The 19,675-nt window shown below is 32.2% G+C and overlaps 1 protein-coding gene across 1 annotated transcript in view; it reads right to left on the bottom strand.

The window, feature by feature from the left end:
- Positions 1-12,039, bottom strand: part of LOC128880359 (GTPase-activating protein) — a 29,643-nt gene extending 17,604 nt beyond the window's left edge. The window contains exon 1 of the mRNA XM_054130364.1: positions 11,996-12,039. The gene's annotated coding sequence lies outside the window, so the exon portion shown is untranslated. The remainder of the gene's footprint in view (positions 1-11,995) is intronic.
- Positions 12,040-19,675: the final 7,636 nt, after the last annotated feature.

Below are 19,675 nucleotides of genomic sequence, written 5' to 3'. Positions count from 1 at the left end.
TGTGTGTGTGTGTGTGTGTGTGTGTGTGTGTGTGTGTGTGTGTGTGTCGGCAGGCGTGTATGTGAGTTGTTGCTTACAGTTAAATGGATAATGTATAAGCATAGTCGTAAGATTTATATTATACAAATAAATGTAATACAAAACTATAGAGTAAAGAAAATGTTATTAATCACGCCAGTAAAAGATAAACAATAATAACAACATTTCCTTATACAGGGTGTCCCAAAAATGTTGGAGTTCCTTGAAAACTTCGTTAAGTAGATATTAATAAAAAAATCCGACCAATCAGAGCGCGCGGATACCGTTGGAGCGGCCGCGGTAGCGAAGGCTACGTGCTGAGCGGCCGCGTCAATATCCTTCGATGCACGTCGAGTCACTTGTCGCGTACGAGAGCGGCTACCTAGCGCGTAGCCATCGCTATCGCGGCCGCTCCAACAGTATGCGCGCGCTCTGATTGGTCAGTGTTTTCCGTTAATATCTCCTCAACGAAGTCTCGGACAACAATTTCGCTAAGGGAAAAGTTGTTTCAAATCACCCCCTGATCACCCTTTTCAAGGACCTCCAACATTTTTGGGACACCCTGTATATCAGGCTAGTAAATATAAAGCTATTTTTTCTATTTAAAATGTTTTTTGTATATAACAATTGAGGCATTTTTGATATATACAATTTTTGAATTACCTGAGAAAGAATTTTTGTTTATGGAATTTTTATCAAAAATAATAAATTAGTTCATGTTTAAAACATTTAAAATAATATTACAAAAATACATTTTAAGTGGAGAAAATAGCTTTATACTGGTCTGAGATATATACAGGGTGTCCCAAAAATGTTGTAACACCTTGAAGGAGGTGGTTCGGGAGGTGATTTGAAACAACTTTCTCCTTAGCGAAAATGTTGTCCGAGGCTTCGTTAAGGAGATGTTAAGCGGAAAACCCCGACCAATCAGAACGCGAGTATGCCGGTGGAGCGGAGACTACGCGCTAGGTGGCCGCGCTCATACGCTACCGCGGTCGCTCCAACGGTGTTACAACATTTTTGGGACACCCTGTATACATCATACTATATGTATGTAGGGTGTCCTAGAACTCTTGTAAGAACTGGAAATGGGGGTAGCTGAGATGATTCTGAATAACAATTTCCTTCGCAAAAATGTCGATGGGGGCCTCATTTTTGAATTATTAACGAAAAACAATCGACCAATCACAGCACTCGATTAGGGCGCGATCAGCCGCGATCGCATAAGCTCGAGCCAGGATTGGCTGGTTGCGCCAGGTCGCTGCGTAGCCAGCGTCTACAGCGCGCGCTAATCGGGCGCTGTGATTGGTCAGTGTTTTTCTTTAGTAATTCAAAAATGAAACCCCCACCGACATTTTTGCAAAGGAAATTGTTGTTCAGAATCGTCTCAGCTATCCCCCATTTCCGGTTCCTATGCGACTTTTGGGACAGCCTGTATATGTATGATACACTTGCGTTTATAATTCTTACGTATATAATTTTAAATTTGCAACAATACTGATTTGAAAATAACAAATCAAGAGCTCCTTTTATTCGTGTGGTTGTGAAAACTACCGTTTCATTTTTGATTTAATAAACAAGTACTCTTGTTAATTTGATTTAGAATTAAATTTTTCCTCTTAATTTAATAATTGAAGATCGTACGTGAAATATAAGGCAGAAGTACATATACCAAAATAGATTATAGAGTGAATTGTAGAATGTAAATTAAAAAAGAATTCTGTGCAATAGTTTCATGAAAATCTTATAAATAGTTGTCTCTTTTATCTAAGGAAATTTAATAAGTTAGCTTCACTACTACAATTTTTATATTAAAAATGTAGACGTTTTTCATTACATAATAATTAGACTGCGGTCTTTATGCAAAATAAAATCTTCGCGAATGTACCTACAAAAATTGAACCTAAAGAAGAATTCATTTTACTCTGCAAATATTACAACATAAACTTTACTTTCAATCTTTTTTATATTCTTGCAAATTGTTTGCAGTTTGTAGGTTCTTGCACATTCAAGTTTCCTATAAATGTACAAAGATCCGCAGTCTAATAATAATTAATAATAGTTGCTACGTGTTTTTACGTTATTTGTTAGAATAACAATATGATTTTGTACAATCGTATATGTCTCTCTGCTCTCCTTCTCACTAATTGTTCGTGTTCGCTAGAGAAAAAGAAAGCTGATAATTCATGATAGTACAATACACAATTCATTCTTATGTTCCCATTGTGGAGTAATTGATATCCAAAATGATTCTCTAACGTGGTCTCACTAACGCATTACCACATAATAATTTAGAGTTTCGTGAAAGTTTCATGAATTTTCTCACACAAATGCGCGTGTACGTGAATATGCCTTTCCCGGCTAACAACAACATTGTCGGGTACGCGAACAATAGAGTTAATAACCAATTACTCTACACTGAAAATACAACTTGAGACATTTTCAACGGCGTTATACATACACAATAGAGCCAGTATTCGTACTCCTCTAACTGTTTACTTCGGGACGTTAATGTTTTGGTAGGATGAAATGTTATAGTATCTTTATCAAAGAAAATAAGTATTGCATTCATTCAGGCTTTAGTTGATATTAACCTTTTTTTGAAAATAATAGTTTAGTAGAATTTGATGTGAAAAATAACAGTTCGATATAAAAAAGAATAGTTTAACAAAATTATGGAAAAACTGATAGTTATTAGAATATTTCGTCTCGTACAATAGACATAAATCCTAATCAGTATTTTATTATATAATGTTTAGAATTAATGAAACTTTTTAAACGATTTGACATACTCTAAATCAATAGTATTTTAGTACCAATAGTACTATTCTTACTATTATAATAGTATTAGTATCAATAGTATTCCACCCTCTATACTTTTATTATATTTTTATTGCACTGAGTTGTTATTTATAAATTGATATCTACACCTTAAAACTCTTCCTAAAAAAATCAAAATTTCATATAGAAAATTCAAATACGTGAAGAATTTTTCAATCAAAAATCTTTAATCATAGTATATTATTTTAATCATCTTTGTGCAGTTATAGGGACCTTAAAATCACGTACAATAAATGAAGTCTTAAGTTTTATTTTTAATAGACTTGTAACTGATTTTACAATTTTTTAAACATTTTCATAAGTCGAAATTATTTACTCTATAATTTTAAGTCTCCAATATAAGTATCAGGCTATATTCTAATATACTTACAAGCCTCTAGTAATTATAAGAAATTATAGTAATTATAAGAAATATACCTACAAGCCTCTATAAGTTGAAATTTGTATAACTCAAAATATGTTTAGCTTTTCTTCAATTTTAAATTATTAGTTTAACTGTATACAGCTTATTTTGTTGATGCTGTAAGTAGTCAGCAATTTAAAAAAAAAAAAAACAATTCAAGGTTTGTGATATTAAAAACGCAAAATTTTTAAGAATGAGTTCATAGAAATTTATTATGAAAATATAACAGCAATGTAAGCAACATTTACAATCATTTTTACGGTAATTAAATAAAATTCTTAAATGGTAAGCGTATTGTTCTACTGTAATTATATCTTCAATTACCAAATATAAAAAATACAGACGAATGAGTTAGTAAATCACGTTTCAAAATTAATTTTTTCGTAAACAGAATGTTCGTTTCAACAAATTTTATTCTATTTTTCATAATTCGTAATTCATATTTCATGCTTCACGTTTTATGATAAAGCTGAAAGTGGATTTTAATTAATTAAAATTAATTACTGTAGCTCCTGAAGAGGATATTTGTCCACAAAGTAATACGTACTTTAAGAAAAATGTAGCTATCGATGAAAGGAAAATTATTAAACCAATATTTATTTATCATATATATATAAACGTCTGTTGGAATCTACAGAGTAATTTTACATAAACATTCGATATAAAATATAAAATACAATAAATATATATATATATAAATTCTTCACGTATTTGAATTTTCTATATGAAATTTTGATTTTTTTAGGAAGAGTTTTAAGGTGTAGATATCAATTTATAAATAACAACTCAGTGCAATAAAAATATAATAAAAGTATAGAGGGTAGAACACTATTGATACTAATACTATTATAATAGTAATAATAGTACTATTGGTACTAAAATACTATTGATTTGGAGTATGTCAAATCGTTTAAAAAGTTTCATTAATTCTAAACATTATATAATTATATAATATATATATATTTATTGTATTTTATATTTTATGTCGAATGTTTATGTAAAATTACTCTGTAGATTCCAACAGACGTTTTTCACAGAAGAAATGCAATATTTACATTGAGGTATACACTATAATGACATCCCCGCTATTATTTATCGCAAGCAATTTACATATATAGCGTAGTGACATTGACCCCTCAGCATATTGTAGTTTTAGATTAAAGAGGTAACGCGTAATCACGATGGCGATGCCTCGCAGGAAGTTTAGAATCGGTGAATCACCTTACTATCAAGATTAGAACATAAAGATTCGCAAAACTCTCGTCTAAATAAAAATGTCTAACAAGAAATAAAAATTTAAAATTTAACCGTTACTCATTAAAAAAACAAATTTGAATTTCAATTGTAAGACGGTTAGATGCTCTGGGTTTGAATACGTACTTTAAATAAAAAAGAAAAATTGTTTTAATTATTATTTTACTCTGGAAATATTATAATATGAATTTTCTACAAATATTTTTTTTTATATTATTGCATACTATGTGCATTTTGTAGTTTCTTACACATTCAAAATTTTCTATACATGCATAAATATCCACACTTTAATTATAACTTTTAATTTATTTAGAATCTTACAATCATAACTTATAATTAAACTGTGGATTTCTATGCATTTATAATATGTCGAAATATGCAAAATATGTGCAAGATGTATGCAAGGTATATGCTAAATATAAGTATAGGGAATGTATGTATGGATCTATAAAATAATTACATAATAACTACTTATTATTACTACATCATTATTTAATAACTATTTTTTATTGTTTTATTTATTATAATTTAAATTACAATATACAACAATGATTTTTTCATTATTTTCGATTGTAAATTGATGCCTCTTATTTATTCATATTTATGAATTTTTCATACTTATGAATATGAATAAATTCATAAATATGAATACATTCACATCATGCGGATTTGTGAATATGAATCTGAATAAATGTATGAATAAAAATGCGAATAACGCGTCATTCACATTTTTATTCGTGAATAACTCGTTATTCACATTTTTATTCATAAATTTATTCATCTTCATATTCACAAATCCCCGTGATATGAATTTATTCATATTCATATTTATGAATTATATTTATATTTATGAATTCATAATTGATTATAAATTCATAATTCATATTCATATTATCATATTCATATTTATGAATATGAATGCCCCCATCTCTGTTCTTTCCAAACGTATGTTTTCGTTATTTTTTGTTTGTTCTACCTTGATGAGAACATCATACTTTAGTTTTCCCCACAAAAATCGTGGTCCAATAATGCGAGATCTGTCGAGCGAATTGGCTATGATGTAGTCCTATTACGGCCAATCCAATGACTTGAAAATTTCTCATTAAGTATTCGTGTTACAGCACGTAAAGAATGAGTTTGGCCGCCATTATATTTGCACTACTTCATGGTATGGTTGTCCTTGCTCAATTATGCATTTTTGAGCTCTAGGTCACCTCAAAGTTGTACTGTGCCACGTGGTTGACGTTATTTCAATGCAACTCACAATATGCAAGAAATAAAAATAAGAGAAGAAATATAAACAACAATAAAAAAGATTCTGATTAACTATGTGTATTAGGGTAGTTCTTATTTAAATGATTTTTAAAATTTATGTCGCACATCCACTTCAATGCAACTCGCAATATGCAAGAAATAAAAATAAAAGAAGAAATGTAAACAATAATAAAAAAGAGTCTGATTAACTGTATGTATTAGGGTGGACCTTATTTAAATAATTTTTAAAATGTATGTCACACACCCACTAAGTACTTTGCAAACACGTACAAAAAAATTCCTGGAAAATTTAAGCGCTTAATTTTAACTTTTCAATGGAAAATATATATAATCTTTTAGATATTTTTTTTATAACTCCGGTAAAAATAGATGAAATGTTTTGAAATTTGGGAGAGCTGTTACTTATAATACTAGGAAGATACAGACAAATGTGTTAGTAAGATTCATTGATGGAAAAGTAAACAGGATAATACGGATAAATCACGTTTCAAAATTAATTTTTTCGTAAACAGAAAGTCCGTTTGGACAAATTTTATTCTATTTTTCATAATTCATAATTCATAATTCATATTTTATACCTCATAGTTTATGGTAAAGCTGAAAGTGGATTTGTAATTACTGTAGATCCTCAAGAGGATATTTGTCCTCAAGCTATCGATGAAAGGAAAATTATTACATCAATATTTATTTATCATATATATTTATTGTATTTTATATTTTATATCGAATGTTTATGTAAAATTACTCTGTAGATTTCAACAGACGTTTTGAACGTAAAAAAAAAATTCCTAGAAAATTTAACCGCTAAATTTTAATGTTTATATAAATAGTCATTCTAATTTCAATAATGTAACCATTAGACATAAAATATTGTGTATGTATTACCTATTAATAAAATGGAAGAAACTTTTGGGCCAACCTAATATAATTCATGATATCGTTCTGTAAATTTGTAGTCACAAAATCAAAAAATATAAGAGGAATTCAAATGTACATGTACTATGTGTTATTATGATTATTACATTGTAATATTTGGACTTCAAATAAGGAAGCTTAGTTGATATCATAATATTTTTTAATCATTTACTGTACACTTCACACTTTATTATATTGCATACGTTTACTTTATTTTAGAATGGAAATTTAATTTCAATTAAAATTAAAGTACATTACATTTCAACACCATTCCTATGTGATATCGACGAGATGAGATGTCAAGCAAGTGAACGTCCAACGCTAAACAATAAATAATTGATAGTGCTTTTCCGAATTTCAGGTAGCATTATTAATTTACTTGGGATGAATGCTGCCATGTGTCGTCGGGAATTATTGTGCTGTGGAATTACTCACTTCCGATTGGCAAGCAGTGACCTAATTTTTAAATTTTTATGTAATCTTTTAACTTGATTGCTGTACAACTTCCCTGTTATTGTTGTGTTAGGTTTCAACAATTCATAATGTACCAGACCTATTGTGTCCCACCACACTAATTGTAAGAGTGCGAGTTTCTTCTGAGACGATGCTACCTACTACGAAATCCTCTATCTCGTTTAAGATTTATCATTTAAGATATACAGGGTGGTCCACGCAATTGTTTCAAGTCATAACTCCGTTATTATTGCATTTATGAAAAAATGCCAAAGGAAAACGATAAATGGTTCGAAGACCACTACATCTGTAGGCCTTTACATTTTTTTTTTTTTTTATGCAGCTGTGCATATGCAATTAACAATTGCATCATTTCTTTAAATAGAAATGCATATTTTTTTGTTTATACAGATCGATTCTTTTGTTCATTCTACGTAAGAAATGATTAGGGTACCATAGAAAAAAAATGATTAGTTCTCGAGATATTTTCGAAAAATGTCTTTATTGAAAAAGATGCTAAAACGCTTCATGACTAGTAAGGTAAACACGTTTGTAAAGGTAAACACCCTTTCGACGACATTGTTATCATAACAGAAAATGATTTGTACGAGTAAGCATTTCATCATTCGGTAGCAATTCACGTATCGTAACTCGAGTACGAAAACTAAGAATTTGAAAAAGTGTAACTGTATTTCGCTATATACAAGAAAATGTATTTTACTAACAGTAAGAAACAAGATATGTACGACACTTTTGTGTTGTGCAATGCAGATAAATTAAACGCAGTTATACAAAACAATAAAAAAATGTTATCAGAGATGTTTAGAATGTAATGGAGAAGCGTTGGAGCATCTTCTTCAATGAAGACATTTTTTGAATATATTTTTGCCATGGTTCCTTAATCATTTTTTACGTAGAATGAACAAAAGAATCGATCTGTGTAAACAAAAATATGCATTTCTATTTAAAGAAGTGATGCAATTGTTAATTGCACATGCACTGGTGCATCTAAAAAAAAATTTTAAATCCTACAGATGTAGTGCTCTTTTATACGGTATAAAAATCGATTTTTAGCTGTAGTAACGTTGATTCTTTCAATATTAAAATGCAAGTGTGTGTCCAGAGCTTTTTGGCACGTCGAATATTGTACTATAATTAATTTTTATGAAAAACTGTTCTAAAATACTAAAACCTCAAAAATCGTAGTGTTCGTATAATTTTTATACGCAATGTACATAGTCAGCTAATCAATAAGTTAAAACAACAATTTTAGTAATATAGCAATAATATAATGTAGCTGTAATTAAAAACAGTTAAAAGAAGCTGTACTAAAACGCTGGAATGAAATTAACGATGAAATTTTGAAAAAATTAGTTGCAAGTATGCCAAGTCGCATTTTTTAGTTAATCGAAAAGAAAGGAGGTCCTACTCATTATTAAATCATTCCCTTTTATTCATTAAAATTATCATTTAATCATTACATTATAATTTAATATTGTTATTATGTTATAATTCCATTGGTGCTACAGTTGTGCACCCATGAAATATCTATAGTATTATTATTAGTTGTCTTAAATAAATGTTATGTTCGCCGTTTTATCATTGCTATAATATATTTTTAGTCTCTTTCACATGATACTAATAAAAATTAGAAATTATTAATTAAATCTACAAAACACACGAGAATCGTAGCGGTGCTACAGTTATGCACCGTAGTGTACATTGTACACACACTCAGGGCCGGTGTAGGGGGGGGGGGCAGTCGGGCATCTGCCCAGGATATACAGGGTGTTCCAAAAATGTTGTAACAGCTTAAAAGGGGTGGTTCGGGAGGTGATTTGAAACAACTTTTTCCTTAGCGAAAATGTTGTCCGAGGCTTCGTTGAGGAGATATTAACGGAAAACACTGACCAATCAGAGCGCCCGTATACCGTTGGACCGCCCGCGTTAGCGTATGAGCGCGGCCGCCTAGCGCGTAGCCTACGCTCCACCGGCATACTCGCGCTCTGATTAGTCGGGGAGCGCGGCCGCTCCAACAGTATACGCGTGCTCTGATTGGTCAGTGTTTTCACTTAATATCTCCTTAACGAAGCCTCGGACAACATTTTCGCTAAGGAAAAAGTTGTTTCAAATCACCTCCTGAACCACCCATTTCAAGGAGTTACAACATTTTTGCGACACCCTGTATATAACCCTGAAGGGGCGCTACGATAATCTTGCCCGAGGCACCAATATTGTTAAAACCGGCCCTGCACACACTACAAAACTGCACTACATATAATTTCAAAGTCTGTTAATACTCGAGTTTTCGTCTCTAAGCCCCTCAATTGAATTAAAAGTATTCACCATTTAACAACTTCCGTATTTCCGGGTCTATGACCTCCACTCGCCACCTGCAGTCATTTCTGATGCGACGAGTAATCATTACTTATGGATCGTAATACAAAGCCGCTATAGATTGATGACTATCAAGAAAACATGCCTCGTCTAATTACATAAGAATACGTTATTAGATCAAGTATTCGTAGTGAATGAAATCGAAACCTTTTTGTGCATTAGTTTGTTGTAAAATGGACAAACTAACATTATTCCATCCGCAAAGTGTGTACAAAAAAAAATACAAAATTTCTCCGATGGAAAGATAGCCAGCTTTTGTCTGTCAATTTAATTTATAAGTGTCCAAATCGTGTTAATCGTTTCCTCTCACATAGACACTTAACTATAAAGTTAATTATTACTATTATAAATTAAATCATTCTACGACCATATTTTCGTGATTGTTCGCATTAACTCTGTTTTATTGGTAAAAGAATGAGCATCTAAGTAACGTTCAATGTAATTCCATAGATGTTCTATAGAATTCAAGACTGGAGATTGATTTGGTCACTTGATTATATTAATATTTTTTTGAAAGAATTTGAAAGAATGTTTGGGGTCATTATCGAGTTGAAATAACCACACTGTAAATATCTTCTCTTTATTTGATGGAAACATATGATGTTGCAGGATATAACAATACAGAAGTCGGCCCATAGTTTCTGTTGTTTCATATATGTTATATATTGCATTATATGTATTTGTCAGCTTTTGTCAGCTCTTGTCAGGTAAATTAATTTACAAGTGTCCAAATCATGTTAGTCGTTTCCTATCAAGTAAACTCTCAACTTTGAAAGTTCACTGTTACTATCTATAGTAAGTATATAGTATATAGTAAGTATAGACTTTATACACTTTGTAAATATACTGGCAGAAAACCACAGGAAGTCGAGTAATTCTATTTCACATCCACCCTCAATACTCTTCATCCGCCATTAATTTGTCGGTGAAGGCATAACAAGAGTACGAGTTACGTGCGTAGATACGTTACTGCATGAATCAAAGTTTGATGAATGGATTAAATCATTTTTTACAATTCCTTTCAACACCTACGGTCCCATCAGTGTTTAAATAATACCATTGAACTGCAATAATTAAAAATATTTCCCCATATTGGTTGTCCCTCCGCGTCAATTTTCTTATTTGCTTTCTTTAATTTGAAGAAGCTCAAGAGATTTCCCACTCAATATCGCCATTATCATTTTGGTTATTTTCAACTTGATCTATGACAACAAACGAAATACCAATAAATTAACTTTTATTCAGCCAATTTCAATATCTCCATCTATTCAAAAGAAACCTCCATAAAGAAGACAAATATTCTCATTTCTTTCAACATTTTTAATATTACGTGTATTATAAAAACAACACATTTGTTTAAAACAATTAAAAAGAAAGAATGGTTAAACAAATTTTGTTTAAATTGAAATTATTTTTATTTGACATTTTAATGTCTTCACTGCAAGCCCACGAAAGCTCATTCTCACCCGTTGGATAGTCCAGTAGTTATAACTTTTAAATAAAGATACCACAAAACTTTAATCAGCTGTGAAATCGACAATTTACAACATTTCTAAAAATCCGTTGAGAATGTTGAGATACGTTCTCAGACTACGGAAGACTACACATATCCAACTTTCATAAAAATCCAAGATGTTACTGCATAAATTAATTTTTGGAAAAAAAATATAACCGACTTCGAAAAAATATTAAAACTGCACTAAAAAGTATGAAATAATTTATAGTTAATTGATACGAATTATCACCAGTTCTAGATACAATTGCTTAAACGTATGAAATAATTTCTATTTCCTTTATATTAAATTATGTTAAATAACCTTTTCGTAGTCCGCGCAAAATTAAAAATTACCAAACATGGTTTAACTTTCTGTTTGAGTAACAAAACATACACCCTTAAATTATTGCTATTATTATATATACTTTAGACACCATATACATTAACATTATTCAATGTCGCCACTTCCACCAAATACTATACCAAACCTACTCAGACAGTATTTTCATAGAGAGAGTATATACATTAGCAGTAATCAATATTTCCACCGCAGCCCCCGCAAAAAAGAATGCCCCAAACCTACTCAGACAGTATTTTCATGTAGGTATGTAGTATCTAGAGACGCGGTAGCGTCTCGACGCCAAGTACATGAAAAATTATACGCCACCGTGTATACTGGCGCTGGCGCTACCACGTGTATCTTTTACTCGTAAAACTGCGATTCCAACCTAACCCGAAACTTCTGTCATTAATATCTCGTCACGCCTGCTGTATGTTCTAAATCCAAAGGCATTTTTCTAATGTAAATCGCATATAAGCTTTCTAATAAAACCAAATCAATAAAATCGGACCATGTACAACTGAGATATCGTAATATCATGTCATGAATCGGTCAGAAATTGTAGATTTTTCTTCTGATTCTTATTCTTTTCGTCAACACTTACCCAATAGGAGCTAAGGCCGTTCTTCAATTCGTCGACTCTTGGAATCAGTCGGCAGGGCTCGTCGGCCGGAATTGTAATATGGCTGCCGCTCACGCCGCTCGTTCATTTCTAACCTGTATAACTTGTCAGTTTGTATTTGTGACAGTTGTCATTTTTAACCTGTATAACCTGTCAATATGTATTTGTGACATTTGGACGCCGCAAATTGGATAATTATTTTAAAGGGTACGTGTAGTGATATTGTATTGGGAAGTATATGGTGAAGTATATAAGTGATGAAATATGTACCTTGTCGTTGTGGAAAGAAATATATAAATTTGGTGTTTGAGTGTGCAATTCATAATACAAATTTCAGTAAATGTTCATTTTGTGCAAATAAAAAACATTGTGCAATAAGAATAAGTGTTCTAATACAATAAATTGTGTGTTATAAATAGTGGGCCACTTTTTTTATTTGCACTTCATGATAAACATTTAAATTGCTTGCAACAAGACTTTCTGTCATGCGTTCTGTGTACGTGTGAATTGTAAAAAGAAATGGAGAGAGAGTAACAAAAGTAACAAGAGAGTAACAAGAGAGAGTTTCAATATATATTTCATATGACATTAATTTTATTTGTAAATAACACATACAAACCTTGTTTTACTTACAAATTAATATAGAGCTTAAAATAAAAATATATCTATCTTTTATTATAAACCTGGTTAATTTGGTTAAACAGGTTATATAAAGTAGTAAGCATAGAGTCTACAATGTACATGTGTCTGAAGCCAGATATAGGAAAGAGACCAGCTTCAGTCCTTTAAGTTTTCAAAAGTATAGAGAACCCATGGCAGGATGTCTCACTGCAAGAAATTTAAATGTTAACCATAAAGCAAGAAATGAGAAAAGGAAATCGACTATTTGTAACGCACAATTTATTGTACTAGAATAAAGTTCAGAAGTACGCAGAACGCATGGCAGAAAGTCTTGTTGCAAGAAATTCGAATGTTAAAGATAAAGCGAGAAAAGAAAAAAGGAATCCACTATTTGTAACGCACAATTTATTGTATTACAATAATATAGAAAAAGAGAGGTCAAACTTAATCCTTTAAGTTCTCAAAAGTATGCATGACACGTGACAGAAAGTCTTGTTGCAAGAAATTTAAATGTTACTGATAAACTGATTACAATAATATAGAAAATGGGAGACCAATTTGAATCCTTTAAGGTTTCAAAAGTACGCGGAACGCATTGCAGTAAGTCTCATTCCAGGCAATTTATTAAAGAAAAAAAATGTAATCAGTTTATTAATAACATTTAAATGCAACATGACTTTCTGTCATGTGTTGTGCTTACTTTTGAGAACTTAAAGGACTAAAGACTGACCTTTCTTTTTCTATATTATTATAATACACTAAATTATCTATTACAAATAGTGGATCTCTGTTCATTTTCTCATTTTCTCATTATTTAAATTTGTTACAAGACTTTCTGCCATGCGTTCTGTGAACGTATGAACTGTATTCTAATACAATAAATTGTGCGTTAGAAATAGTTGATCTCTTTATTCATTTCTCATTTCTTCTTTAATAAATTTCTTGCAATGAGACTTCCTGCAATGCGTTTCGCGTACTTTTGAATCCTTAAAGGATTCAAACTAATTTCCCATTTTCTATTATTTGAAGTCATTCACTATAGAAATTATCTTTGTAAAAAGAAGTGAGATCCCCATAAGAAACATCAAAAAAGTAAAAAAATTACGCCAAGTACATGAAAAAGTGGAGGACTCAAGGAGTTATCGTAGAAAAATAAAAGATCTCCATAAAAAACTATAAGAAGGTAAAAAAAGATGTGAAATCGAAATGAGCTGCCAGATGATTTGCCTAGATTTCCGCGGTCTGGAAGTCAAATGCTTAGGGTGGCCAGGCAAGGCATTCTTAGATTATCAATACCCATACTTTCTCTCTCGCAGACTTTCAGGTAATATGTCAATTTCTAAGGTCATTCATCGACGCCAATACCTTTACTCTCGCAAGCTTTCAGATAACATTGTCCAACACGATTTTTTTCCGCGATATCCATTAGGTGATTCTTATAGGGTTCCTCGTCCTAAATACGAATCTGAAAGTGAAATTGCTTCATCACCCTTAGTTTTCGAGAAATACGAGATTTTGTAAAAACGGTCGATTTTTAAAGAAAACGTAGTACTACTTGAAAACTACGAACGCTAGAAAGTTCTATTTAGTCTTAAAAGATAGAGGAGTGTTTTCTGAATATGAGGACATATATCTTTAGAATTATCTGCTCCTTTGAATGCCTGTAAATGAACAGCGAATTTCAAAAAGGTGATGATACGTGAATTTTTTACGAAATACTTTTGTATTTTAATGAAGAGTTATTCACTTAGGTCGATTTTACACTACGTTATCGGATTCTGCAAACATTTCTGAAGAGAAAACCACCCGCGGCAAATGTTGTAACGGTTTCTAATCCATACGGTTTGACAAAATGTCAACTCGGAACGCACGAACGGTGTTTTGCGGCTGCACAGCCATTGCTCGCTATGTTTCGGTCAGTCAGGGCCGTCGCTACAGGATTCGCCTAATCGGTGCCACGCGCTATCGGTTTTTGTATTACATTTACATGTTCCAGATAAGTAATTCTTCATCTTTAATATTTCATTTATACTGCAACTCAACAAAACGGAGACAATTGTCCACTGTTTAAATTTTAATCATTAATTTCCCGTTTTTCTATCTTCAATTATTCGACTTTTGCTAATTTGGTATTGAGCAAACTTTATTTAAATCTAAATTGAATTATTTAACAATTAATTCAATCTATAATTGTATATTTTATTGTTAATTTTTAATGAAAACTGCTACCTATAAAAAATCACTCTTTAGAGCAGAGTTTACCCCCCAAACACTAACTTAAATAACAAAAGATTAAAGTATCGAAAAGTAGAAACATTAAGCTTTAAAATGGTTTGTTATTCGTCAATGTGGGACGAATTTTAACGAAGTTACGAGAATTTGATGGTTATTATTTAAGCACGTGGCGACGATTGTGCAGAACGTATGACGACGGCCCTGATTCACCGATATAAAGCGAGCGAAGCCTGCGCCCCGGCAAACAGAATTCGTGCGTTCTAAATTAATATTTTCTGGATCTGTACGAACTAGAAAACGTTCCAACATTTACCGCGGGTGGTTTTTTCTTCAGAAATGTTTGCAGAATCCTATAATGCATAGTAAATTCGACCTAGACGAATAACTTTTCATAAAAATACAAAAGTATTTCGTGAAAAGTACTCGCGTAACCAACTTTTTGAACTTCGGTGTTCATTTACAGACATTCAAATGCAGATAATTCTAAAGGAATATGTCTTCATATTCAGAAAACACTCCTCTATCTTTTAAGATTAAATAGAACTTCCTAGCGTTCGTAGTTTTCAAGTAGTACTACGTTTTCTCTCATAATTGACCGTATTTACAAAATCTCGAATTTCTCGAAAACTAAGGGTGATGGAGCAATTTCACTTTCAGATTTGTATTTAGGACGAGGAACCCTATAAGAATCACCTAATGGATATCGCGGAATTTAAAAAAAGTTTAAATTTGTTGGACAGTGTAATTTGTCAGTTTTAAGCTCTGACAATATGAGTACACTTTCATTAGTATGCGTTTTAAAATAATTCTTATTCATCGACACCTTGACGTTGGCTGGTCACGCCAAGCATTTGACTTTCAGACCGCGGACATCTAGGCAAATTTTTAAACAGTCTCAGTTTGTGGATGATCCGCTATTTACTTCTTCATTTCACCGCCAAAGTGTGGAGCAGTCACTTTACATGAATTGTCATTAGAATCTGAACGTTCGCACTGTTGAACACAGCATTTAGCTGCGCATAGTTGGAAATCACCGAATTTTACATTGTGTTACACAGTGTCGCCTTTGCACTTTATTGGAAAGGACTTTCATGTACTGGCTGCTCATTTTGATTTCATATCTTTTTTTACTTTTTTGTAGTTTTTTATGGGGATCTTTTATTTTTCTATGATAATCTATGTTGCACAGTAACTCGAATTTGGTAACAGATGAAACACAATTAGTTAGACGAAAATGGTACAGTATGAAAACGTCCACAAAATTGCGAACGCAATTTATGGTGGAGGAAATATTATTAAAAATAAATGTTTGTTTAATTTCTTTCCGCAGTGTTATAGAATGTTAAAAACCATTAAATTTTGCAATCAAAATTTTTAGTGATTTTTCACGCCATCCCTACTTGGCAGTCGCCACATCTCCTCCTCGTCGTCGCTCTAGTGAAACTTGTCGTAGTTCGAGTTGGTGTTCGGGAACGTGTGAAACATTTCGAAATCTACGAGTCCGAGTTTGTACTCACAGTCGCTAAAGCCTGCCGGCGGAAAGTGGTTCACCGTGAGCACATTGTTCTTGCGCTTTAACACGAACATTTGCGACACAATTCTAAGCGAAAATCACGCTGGAATAGCAAGAAATTTGTATTTACCTTATTTACATAGATCCTCACACAGGATCACCCATTACATTTCCTAGAACCTCACACTTAACCCTTTCGACCCGACTTTATTCTATTTAGATTGTATTCGTTTCTCTTTTAAAAGTGATGTGTATTAAATTAGGATTGGCTATAAATCGATGACTGTAGTCAAATCAGAAAGGACAATTTATTTCATCGCAAATGATGATCATTTTTAATATTATATTCCTGTGGGATTCAATTGTAATCTGGCAACCAGCAATCAGATAGTACATTCACTGGAACATAACATATAAACGAGGAATTATGAATTTGGTAAAACTTAGGGAACGATCGTGGGACAAGATGGCCAATATGTTATAAAGTAAATATATTTCCTTGTCTAAGAGAAATCGCTGTTTATTTGTTCGTTAATTAAAATTCGAACGAAAATTTTGGCCCACATAATATGAATTCTGCGAATTCACCGAATTTTCTTTAATGTTTCTCTCCTCGAGCGAAAGTCTATGCTCTACCACTTTAAGAAAGGATGGATCGCAGTCCAATCATTTTGTGATCTGAACGATCTCTTTGGGAGAGGCACAATTAGCGAAAGTTGATATCGAGAATGATTCGAATCTGATGAAGAATCTTGAAGGATAAGCCAGAAAGAGGCTGACTATCAAATTTGGTTGACTAACCCCTTCTGGCGGTTATGGAAGAGGAAAGGATGACAAACGGTTTGGATGAACTTGTGGCCAATGTCAAAGCGTGGATAGACTCAAAGCATAAACATCAACACTTCTTTACTTGTGAAATCAATTGCCTACTAAGCATAATTTCTAGTTAATTTATATGAATACTCACCAGCTCTAGATATAATTGCTTAAAAATATGACAAAATGCAGTGAAAAGTATGAAATAATTTCTATTTAAACTGCATTATTACTCACCAGTTCTTGATTATTTTGGTTAAATTCTTAAATACAACATATTAAATATAACGCAACATTTTCGTAGCCGGCGCAAAATTGAAAATTTTTAATTCGGGCTTGGATTAGCTTTTGGTGGGTGTGGCAATATTGAATGCTATTAATATTTACATGTATACTATCTACGTGGAAATACTGTCCGAGAGGATTTAATGTATTTGTTTTGGGGAGAGGGAGCAATATTGCATACAGTTAATGTATACAGGGTGTCCCAAGAATGTTAGAGGTCTTTGAAAAGGGTGGTTCGGGGGGGGGGGGGGGTGATTTGAAACAACTTTTTCCTTACCGAAAATGTTGTCCGGGGCTTCGTTACGGAGACATTAACAGAAAACCCCGACCAATCAGAATGCGAGTATGCCGATAGAGCGTACGCTACGCGCTCCCCAACCAATCAGAGCGCGAGTATGCCAATGGAGCGCCCGCTGATTGGTCAGTGTTTTCCGTTAATATCTCCTCACCGAAGCCGCGGACAACATTTTCGCTAAGGAAAAAGTTGTTTCATATTATCTCCCGAACCACCCCTTTCAAGGAGTTACAACATTTTTGGGACACCCTGTATACGATCTATATGAAAATACTGTCCGAGTAGGTTTGTGATTGTATTTGGTGAGTCGGAGATATTGAATAGTGTTAATGTATATGATGTCTAAAGCGGATATAATAATAGCAATAATTTGTTTGAGGTGGGGTGGTGGCGGCAAAATTGATTACTGCTAATGTATATACTCTTTCCATGGAAATACTTTCTGAGTAGGTTTATGATAGTATTATTTCATATCATATCATATTTTTTGGTCCTCGGACAGAAAGTTAAACGAAGTTTGGTCATTTTTAATGTAGGTAAAGGTTGCATTTAATATGTTGTATTTAATAATTTAATCAAATTCATCAAGAAGCTGGTGAATAATAATGCAGTTTCACTAGAAATTATTTCATACTTTTCATTGGATTTTCTCATACCTTTAAGCAGTTATATCTAGAGTTGGTGAGTATTCATATAAATTAACTAGAAATTATTTTATACTTTTTAGTGCAAACTTAATGTTTTTCGAAGTCGGTTATATTTTTGTTTCAACAATTAATTTCTTTCACACTTTTTAGTAACAATCTATAACCAATAGGCTTCATGGAATAACAATAGTTATGAACAATATATTGTTGCAAATAGGGTCATCAAGAATACATGTACAACTAAATATGAAAGGTTTCATCAAGTTACATCAAAGAATAAGAATTTTCAAGTAACAATTGTTAGAAACAATAATAAAATTCATAAATTTTTGACAGTCTGATCATCGCGAAAACCTGCCCGCCAGCAAAACGTAAGGGATTTCGTCGATTTCAGGTCGAACATACGTGAAATAGTGCTTTTTTTACGATATCTATGGAAAAAAATCGGTTAAGAAATGAAAAATCGCAAAGTATCTTGATCACAGGACCAACTGATTATACATACATCCTCTACAAGACGTAAAAGGTTTCGATTTTTCCGTAAAAAATTGTTAAAGTTTTCGCAAATTCTCGATAGCGCGGAGCAACTCACCGGGGCGCCGCACAGTGGTCCGGATGGCCGAAAACCTGGCCAAAATGCAATTTTTCAAATTTTGAACACACTTTTTTCAATATTGTGCGCGTGTTGTATACATATGAGTGCATTAAATGCCGTTTGAAATTTTAAAAAATAGTAATCGATTACTGATATACAGAGGTTCAAAGTTGACGAACTTTCATGTTCCTTGATATCGTAAAAAGTGGCGCATGTTTATTGTGTCACAGAAAATTTATCCTCAATAGATTCATATGTAAATCATTTTACCATAAAAGTAGATGTTATAAACATAAACTTTCCACAAGAATAAAGTAAATTATCTTTGGATTCACTATTGTAATTCCCTTCTCAATATGGTATAAATTTTAGTTATCTTTCGATGAATCGGAAGGAAAAGAAAGATGATAGTCACCGAGTGACAAGCTCTGTCAAGTTTTGTTGATATAAAGTAACATGTCAGGTATGATATCCAATTGAGAAAACTTGCGCAAATTTGCGCCATTTTAAGTTATTTAAATTTAAAGTCCATCCTTATAAGGAGAAGAAGACTGTTTACGCGGGATTAAAACAAACCTTATTATCCTTAATTTTAATTTAACATGAATTTATTATTGTTATTTCTCCCAATGTATTCTAACTATGTTACCCAATG

This window comes from Hylaeus volcanicus, chromosome 7 (assembly GCF_026283585.1).
Source record: "Hylaeus volcanicus isolate JK05 chromosome 7, UHH_iyHylVolc1.0_haploid, whole genome shotgun sequence".
NCBI lineage: Eukaryota > Metazoa > Arthropoda > Insecta > Hymenoptera > Colletidae > Hylaeus > Hylaeus volcanicus.
The sequence above is the reverse complement of the archived record's forward strand: the minus strand, read 5'-3'. Positions and strand labels throughout refer to the sequence as shown.